The sequence below is a fragment of the Rousettus aegyptiacus genome, unplaced genomic scaffold (assembly GCF_014176215.1).
Source record: "Rousettus aegyptiacus isolate mRouAeg1 unplaced genomic scaffold, mRouAeg1.p scaffold_m13_p_3, whole genome shotgun sequence".
In the NCBI taxonomy this organism is placed as follows: domain Eukaryota; kingdom Metazoa; phylum Chordata; class Mammalia; order Chiroptera; family Pteropodidae; genus Rousettus; species Rousettus aegyptiacus.
Window position 1 is genome coordinate 160,897,003 of NW_023416306.1, and position 9,484 is coordinate 160,906,486.

The 9,484-nt window shown below is 37.7% G+C and overlaps 1 pseudogene; it reads left to right on the plus strand.

Annotated features, from left to right (window-relative positions):
* Window positions 1-1,642: 1,642 nt before the first annotated feature.
* LOC118601353 lies at window positions 1,643-1,761 on the plus strand (annotated as a pseudogene).
* The last annotated feature ends 7,723 nt before the right edge of the window (window positions 1,762-9,484 follow it).

The window sequence follows — 9,484 nt, forward strand, 5'->3', positions numbered from 1 at the left end:
AATGTGTTACCCTTTCAGACATTTCTCATTACAAATAAGTAACACTGTCCCACTAATAAGAACAACACTTTTTCATACAATGAGTATCTGAGTTTTAAAGTGCTTCCATATATCCTATTTCAGGAAGAAATAATCTCCTTTTTTCTGCTGAAAGTCACCTTGGGCTATTGAAAAGGAAAGCATTTCTATGCATCCAGATTTATTCGTTTATTTATTTTTGGTTTGAATTTTGTGGTAGAGAAAAAGCACCAATTTCTCACTGTCGCCTGTTCTTAGTGGGTCCAGCTGCTTGTGGGTGATCTATACAGTATGAAAGCAAAGAAACTGTAGGAAGAAGTAGCCCATGATCTTCCAACACTGGGTTCTTCAGCTAGAATTGCTGAGATTTGGCACAAAGTCTAGGAAGAGACTCTAGTTTGGAAAACTCTTGCCTTTAATTAATGATTGTAGCTCTATCTTGGTATAACTTTCCCTTGTTTAAAGCTACATTTACATTTACAAATTGATTTTCAATATTTGTTTTGTTGAAACATTGCCTTAAGATAACATTTCTATGAACAATGGAGAATTATATGTCCTTATTTTGTGTTCCAAGTCAAAGTGCAATGAATGGTGTCCAAATTAATAGATAATTTGGTATTTTATACTTTATTAAATACAAAAGTTAGAGGGTATTCATTGCAACTTAAATTTTTTAAAAATAAGTGAAAAACTTTAAATCAATTATATAACAGAAAATATAAAATGTAATTTGTCATTAGTAATTAATACAAAAAATGTAGATTTTATACTTTTCTATTTCAGTAAAGATTTGAAATACCAAATTTGTTTCAGGAGGTACATTGATATATTCTAGTCATTGTACTATTTACAAAAAAAATGAAACTTCTACATCCGGTACTGTTTTATTTAACAATTGTTTGAGATACTTTGTGTTCCAGGAGTGGTGCTATGTCCTTGACATTCAGAGAGAAATATGATGCACCTGATAGACACAGGCTAGTGAGGAAAATAGTACTTTCTGTAGGAACTAAATGAAGGTAGCACAAATGACCTTATAAGACATATTGTTTTAATCTATTCTTTGCGCTGATGTGGAAATGAGAAAAAGGATGACTCACTTACCAGCAGTTAATCATATTCAGCTAACTTGTATTGGCTAGTGGCCCTTTGGTATTTGGCTGGCATGCATGAGTTATTATTACAGATGAGAAAGCAGGTCGTGAAAGAGGGTGGGTGTCAGAGACAGGTGAGTTGAGTGTCAATCCCAGCCTAGCCCTCACTTAACTCTGTGACCTTGGGCAAATGATGAGACCCCCCAGGGCTGCATAACTCCATTGCAACAGCAGGAAAATAATCATTCCTCTCTCATTGGATTATGAAGATTAAAGAGGTGATACATATAAACTGCTTTGTACACTGCCTGAAGTATTATTAATGAGCATGTGCTATTATTAGTTCAGAACTGCAAATTCCATGTGAATATTATAGGTTAAAAAATATGTTTCTTAAAGTTCCTGGATTATAAAGCAGTTGGAGCATTTTGGTAAAAACAAGATAATCCATTTAAAATACAAAATTAGATTTTAAAAAAAGATGAGCATATGATGACATTGCACTAACCAGTAAGAACATTCGCAGAGTCTATGGCCATGCCACTCTGAATGTGTCTGATCTTGTCTGATCTCGGAAGCTAAGCAGGGTTGGGCCTGGTTAGTACTTGGATGAGAGACCACCTTGGAATACCAAGTGCTGTAGGCATTAAAAAAAAAAAAAAAAACACTAGCAGGGTTTCAGGGATAAGAAAGATGAGTAGACTATGTAGACTATGGCAAAGGTATGAAAATAAACTTTAAATCTATAAGAGCATTATCTATGTTTGAAATCATGGCCTTTAATTGGTTCATTAAGTAATCTCATTCAGTGTACACAGGAATGTTGTGAAATATTAGCTATTTTCCCAATGTTACAGGTAAGTATATTAAGGTCTACATAGCTTAAGTGAATAGTTTAGTTATACAGCTAGCAATATCTACTTTCTGGATTTCGACTCCTGATTTTTGACTGTGAAACATGGGGAATTAATCACTTCTTACCTCTGTGGGGATATTGGGCATGGGCTGTGCTTACACAGTGTGAATTTGGATGAGGCAAAAAGGAAGGGACAACCATCTTATATTGGGGAATTAACTGGAGCAAGGGCACATGAGTGAGCAAGCTGTGTTTGGGATCCAGCTTGATAGACATGTTTGGATTGAATACAAGCTTAGTATAGTGGGGAATGCAGAAAAAATAAACCTGAAGTGATTCAAACAACTTAAAGTGACTCAATATTAAGAACTCAACTTAAAGCGACTCAAACAACTTCTTTTCTACATAATAAGAAGTTTGCTATCAGGACTTTCATATTTTTATTTTTGTTTCTCTTCTTCATATAGAATGGGGTGAATTTTGTCCTTAGGCTTGTCATTTTATGGTGGTGTCTCAGTTCAAAGTAGAAAAATTAAAGAAGATTAAGTAAGAAGCCTTAAAAAGTCATGCAAGCCACATCTAGCTTTCTTTAGGAAAGCCATAGGTTTCCCAGAATTTCTTGTCTAATTCTTATTGGCCTGAACTATCTCACACAGTCGCCCCAAGGTATAAGGATGCTGGTCAACTTTCAGTACAATAGTTAGCTCTGAGGATGCATAATGTTACAGTAACAACTCCCGTGAAGCTTCATGGATTTAAGGACAAAGAAAAAGACAGCACAAAAAAACTGCAAGGTGTTTGTAAAGCCTTGGTTCGGAAGTGATATACCTACTTTCCTTGGCACATGCTCTTTACACTTCACAAATGTCTTTCCTCTTTCCACCCTTTCACTCACTTTTTATACTTAACTAATTGCTGCCAATTTTTCCACTCCTTCAGAAAACATTTTTTGAGTCACCTATATGGGATGGAGTTCTCTCTGGAGGATTATACCCCTATATATGACTCATCATACTATATTGTTTTCATCTCTTTATTTTTTTTATCACACCAAGTGAACTCTGGGTTCCTTGTACCTTAGAGCTTCTTTTAAATTTGCATCTTTGTATCTACAGTGTCCAGGTTGGGGCCAAATGATCTGAACCACTGTTCTCTAGAGCGATGTACTAATACCAAAAGAGCAAAGAAACAAATGTGCACTTTTCTCTTCAATTTTCAGAGTTTGAAAAGTCTCTCAAATCTTTATATGAATTACAAAGAAAAATTTTTCCTACATGAATCTTGAATAGAAGGAGAATATTAAAATTTCTTTCGCGAAAGTCTCCACTACTGTTAAATCATGGCTATAATCCCTGTAGATTCCTTGTAGTTGTAAGTTTTTTATTACATGTTGGCACTAACATTTGAGAAGATCATTTGAACAATTGCTCTTTTGATGTGAAGCATATCTAGAAATGACCTGAGGGGACAAGTGACCTCTGGTTCTCTGTCTTTATCATTAAATACATATTAGAAGGAAACATGTTAAAATAGGGCCCAGTATTACCTGGAAGAGTAAGAAGGCAAATATTAGTCTAAAGGGTAAATGAACACATTTATTTATTGGTACCATCCAGAACATAGCACGATACAGTTGGAGAATAGAGAATATGAAATCAAACAGACCTGGGCTTGAATTTTTACTAGGCCAACATTTTGATCAATGTTCTTAACTTCTGTGAGATGTGGTTTCTTAACCTATAAAATGGGGAGTTAATAATAACATCATAGTATTCTATGTGATATACTTGGCATGGTAGCTGTTCGATGTCAGCCCTTCTTATTTTCCCATATTCCCCAGTGGCTTTAGCACTACTAGTTGGCTTCTGGAATCTGAACATTTCTTTTTGCCTTGCTTTTCCAAATACTGGGCTGTTCCATCTTTTAACACCGCCTGTAATTCCTATCTCCCCTCTTCTGACAACTGTTACTGCTCCCAGTTAAGGTAAGCTTTGTGGAGTTTGTATAACGATAAAAAATAAATATAATACCTTCTATTTTTGAGTCTGTACTATTTACAAAAACATTGCTAAGAATTAGCTCATTTAAGTTTAAAGTGGCTATTAAAGAAAATATATTATAGATTACGAAGCAAGACTCAGAACGCCAATAACTTCATTTATTTAACACATAATATTAAGTTCCTAATATGTACCCAGAATAAGAAATAAGACAGACATGGACTCTACTTTATCATGAAACAACCAGTACTCAAATTTCAGTCCAACAACATTCAAACCCACAGTTTAACCACTTCCCGCTCCATGTCCTAATTGCTCAAGTTTTTCTTTACTAAACAATCTGAATTAGTATATAATAAAATATTAGCAGCTAAAAATACATTCTTAAATCTCATTTTTCCAAACAGAGAATTTGTCAAAAAGTTCAATTCTATCATCCCATCTGATACATATATTTTAGAGATAAGGAAACAGAAGGTAAGAACATAAACTTAGGAAATAGTGGAGGCAGGATTTGAATCAGTTTCCAATCTTATTATGTAGTATCTTCTCATTTTTAATGCTCTATCTCTCTCAAGTCAGATATTATCTTTTGCATGAGTCAGGATGTGCTAGGTTGTGTTGTGGTAACAAGTGCAATACTTCAGTAGCTTAATTCCACTGTATTTATACTTAATTTCAAGTATTTTCTTGAAAGTTTCATATGATCGCTCTGCAGTCATTTCAACTTGGTATAGATTTTAACAGATTTGACAAAACCTTCGTTAGACATCAAGAATTTAACACTCAAAATGCTATTCTCAAGATCCCCAGTTCCTTTCCTCTCCGAAATTCACATTAAAAACAAATCTAAAAGAAGTGAAGCATAGTCTAGGCTAGTTGTATTTGTTACCAAAATGTAACCTAGCACATTCTAATACAAAAGACTCTATCCATGTTAACAGGTTAAAAATGAGAATAAACGGTATAAGGTAAGAAACTCAGACTCAAATGCTGTCATTGCTGTTTCCTAAGTTTATAATTTTATTTACTTATTTGTTAATTTATTAAAATGAAGCTGTACAGGTGAGCATCGGATTCTATAACATGTTCTCTAAATAAATTCTTGGTAGAAAAACCCTCCGCTTTTGGCTTTGGGAGTCAGAAAGGGAGAGATTCAGCTCACAACTTTACCACTTTCTTGCTTTATGACCCAAGCAACTACCTGAACCTCTTAAAATTAACTTTCAATTCAGAAAATTAAGGTAAACCCTCACGTGTGACATAGGAAAGATGACAAGAAGGGTGACTAGCAAGAAAAAATGTCCCTTTTATCTTAGATCCCTGCAGTTTTCAGCCGCAGCATCATCTATACCATACAGTTCAGGACCAACTTTAAAATGAATATTTAACTGAGTGAGAATACTTAGAAATCAGGAAATGAGTGAGAATGCTTAGAAATCAGGAAACCAAGTTCTGAAAGAGACTCACAAGAACTAACTCTGATTTGAATAGCCCATAACCAGTCCTACAAATGGCTCTGGCCTTGGGTTCCCTTGGCATCTGTTACCTGTGCATACATCTCCTTACCATGTTCACTTTCAGCCCTGCTCCTTTTGAAAGGACTGATGAAACCACTGCCTCTTGTCCACTTCCTGTTTCTACTGTTCAGAATAGCTTTGGCCTGTGCTATGGACTAAAAGTTTGTGTCTCCTCAAAATTCATATGTTGAAACCTAATCCTTAACGTGATGGTATTTGGAGGTGAGGCCTCTGGGACGTAATTTGAAAATGAGATTAGTGACCTTATAAAAAGGAGCATGAAACAGGCTCTCAATGGACTCAAACCTGCAGTGTCTTGACCTTGGACTTTCTAGCGTCCAGAGATGAGCAGAAAAAAACATATGATTTTTTTTTTTTAAAAGAAGATCCCTTATATTAAATATTATTCCCTATTTATTCCTCAGATGGTAGTGGCGGAGGTGGTAGTAGGTATGGTTGTGGTAGCAGTTATTTTGAGACAGAGTTACCAACTGAGAAGAGAGAATGGAGGTAAATAGGTTGTCTTAGGCCCAGGAGAGATAGGGCCTTTCCCAGGGTCCTACACTGTAGAGGCCCTTGTACCTTTGTCCTCCTTAGCTTTGTCCCTAGGACAGGAAATGCATGGGTTCAAGGAGCCTCTTCTAGGTCATATTGGGTTGCTTGGGGCCCTGATAGTCTCTAATCCAATTTCCCTGAACCCCTTTTTCATCCTGCAGAGACTTGTTTCCTAGTCAGCCTCTTAAGGCACGGAGGAATGGCTGTCATCAGGATCTTGGAGGAGCAGGTACAATGAAGTGAATGGAGTTTGGATTTTAGGGGACAGGTGTTCACACACATGTGACGAGGCCTCTCATGATGAACAAACAGAGAGGAGGAAGGGAAGAAGACAGTCCAGGGGTCTCTGGTCACACCCTTGTCCTAGGCCTGGCATGTTTAAGGGTGGGCCTTACAGTAGGAGAGAAAAAGAGACAAATGAAATAAGTGCCCTTGTAATTTCAGGTCTTTGAAATTATATATATATATATTTTTATTTCTTAGGGAAAAGAGAACTGAAGCTTCCGTAAAGAACTTGATAGGGTCAGACAAGAAGCTTTCTTTGGTTTTATTGTGCTTCGAGAGGAAGGAAGCACATGCAGGCACAGTGAAGAAGAGAGAGAAGTTGAATGTTAAGATGATTATAATTGCTACTGGGAAATCAAAGCTACTGTTGCATATTAAGAAAAAAAAAAATAAAAGAAAAAAGAAACTGTCCCATTCCGTGAGCCTTCCAAGCGGCTTTGGGGGCGGCTCTGTTTTCTCTGGGTTCACTCTCCCCGGCTATCCTAATAATTAACCCCACTTCCCTGAGGCTCCATTCCATTTCATGCAGATTCTGTTTCCTTCAACCTAGAAGCCCAGCCTAGAGGCGCTGGACCAACACAGCTGTCTAGAGGAATAATTAACCCAACACTATGCTACTTCCCTCCTGTGGACAGACACCAATAGCTGAGCCATCATGAGAGATCCCTGTATTTGGGTTTGAAGTTTGCAAAATCAAAGCACATTAACAAATTACAAATCTGTCCCCTGCTCCCTTCAGCTGGTAGGAAGCAAATGCTACAAAAACTAGAGATTACTTTGCAGTTGCAGAAATTGACCCAGGGGAGTTTAACCCGTCCCGGGCAATGCCTGACTCTCCCTACAGTTCCAGGCACCCATCTGACCCTTGCTCCTTCCTCCAGCTGCACATTCATGCTCCTTACTGTACATGTGAAGTGAACAAGGTTTCCTTGGTCTGCTTTGGAAGTTTGGTACAAAATACAGTATGTAGTTCAAATCTTTTTCCTGCTTTTCTTTTCTTCTTTTGCAAAGAGCTGAAAGATTCAGCTCACTGACCTTGTCACACATGCCCAAACTTTTCCTCACTTCTAATTTCCAGCTCCTGGTGAGAGCCATTGTGTACAGGCATTGTGAGGCTTGCATGCCCACTCAGTCCCAGGCTTTTTTCTTAAACTGCCAACAGCACCAATTAGTACCACATGTGCTGTGAGTTTGCACAGTGGCTGCTGAAGCCAAGTGCTTCAAAAGTGGCCAAAATGCAAATTGGCCTACAGACAAGTTCTTGGGTGTGAGTTGAGGGGGAAAAAGTTTAAGTACCGCAGCATAAATATCAGTTCTTTTATTCCCTGTAGTTTCTGGTTTGCTTTATACCTTTTAAATGAAGGATGTAAAAAGACCTGGAGTGCTCCAAAAGAAGAAAATATGAAAAAGATACTGAAATTAAATAAAATTAGAAGAGCAGATCATTTAACACTTAGCTAAAGAGCATTAAAGAAACATGTATGCTCAATGTTTTGAGCCTGTAACTGGTTATCATCACAACAGAAGCCACTAGAGTCTCCCCAGCAAAAGTAAGTCAAGTACCTTTTGACTCTCCCAACTGCTTGGATGTTTTGCCAGTTTCAAGAAGTCCCATTTTTTTGTATGTCAGAAACCTTTCTTGTGAGCACATACATCCAATTTCTCGGTGCATTTCTTCTCCATGGTTGTACTGTTACCTGAAATTGTAACAAAGCCCCCGAGTACATTGCTACACTTTCTTCTGCTATAGTTCTCTCTTGATGCTGAACTCAAGTCTGGGTCTATTTTCCCTGGAGAGTTAACAAAGCCCCTTGGCAGTTCTCCTTATTCATCTCTGCACCAATGTGGGAAAAGTATGGGGAGAGTAATGACATAATAAACGGACACTATTAAATACTAGAGACTCTCTTAGGCTCTTTATTATATCATTGGTTTAATGATCAAATGATCCCTACAATGTAATTATTGTTTCTCCCATTATAAAGATGAAGAAACTAAAGTTCAATGAGGGAAAGAAATTTGTTCTAATTCATACAACTACGAAAAGTTAAATCTGGTGAGAAAACCTGGTCTAGTTCATTCACTAAATGATACTGTCACATAAAACATGAGCGATCATAGAGAGTACTATTTATAAAGCACTACCAAGTACCAGGCATAATGTTAAGTGCTTTACACACCTTTTCACTAAGCCTTACTACAAAACTGAAGATATGACTTGCAAGGTAGGCACAGGCAGGTTAGATGGCTTGCCCACCAAGGCCACACAGCTGGAAGTTGCAGAAATGAAAGTAGAATGCAGGTCAGCTGATCTATACAGTCCCCATTTCTTTTATTGGGCTAAACTTCGTGCCCCCTTAAGAGGCCCAAGTTGTCCATGAGGCATATTGATCATCGGGTCCCTTCACCTCTCAAGAGGAACAGCAGTGCAGTATGATCTCCCTGTCATCTGGGGTGTCACAGTCCCAAGCCTTCTTCTCAAGAGGCTGTCTGCAAGCCACCCTTTCTGAATACTCACTCATAAAATTAGTTCTCACTTTTTCCCTGCAGATCAGCCAATGCACCCTTCAGGAACCCTGATACTGTGTATTTTAAAACAAGCAGAAGGTGCTTGACCCTCACCATTCTATCTCATGTTGCTATGAGATCTCGTTTCTCCAGATGTCTCACTTTATGTATAAAGTTGTTGAGGCAAATAGATCAGTCCTGGGGAATATTCTCATGCCTTTTTTTCTACCTGACGTTAGGTCATCCCCACTAAATAACCATATGTGGGCTCAACTTTTTACATCACCAACACCACACAATGAAACCTATTTGTAATTGTGCTGGCCAGTTGGCATTTCGGCCAAATCGGAATTGAGTTATTTTTTATATTCTTTTGCTGACCATGTCAAGTGGTTGTCCAGATCATAATTTGGGTTTTAGCAAGAAAAGAAAAATCTTGCTGACCAAATCAACTAATTTCCCTAACATATCAAGCTTTCATCCCAAGATTAAAAATGGTCATTCCAGATGCAGCTGGGTTTAGGCAGTGACCTGGGCTCTGTGTATATTCTATTACCAACACCCAGAGGCACAAACCACAGCCCGTCTAAGTATTTGCGTGAAAAACAAACCTAACCAAAGATTACGCAGTTTGGGCTGGGAAAG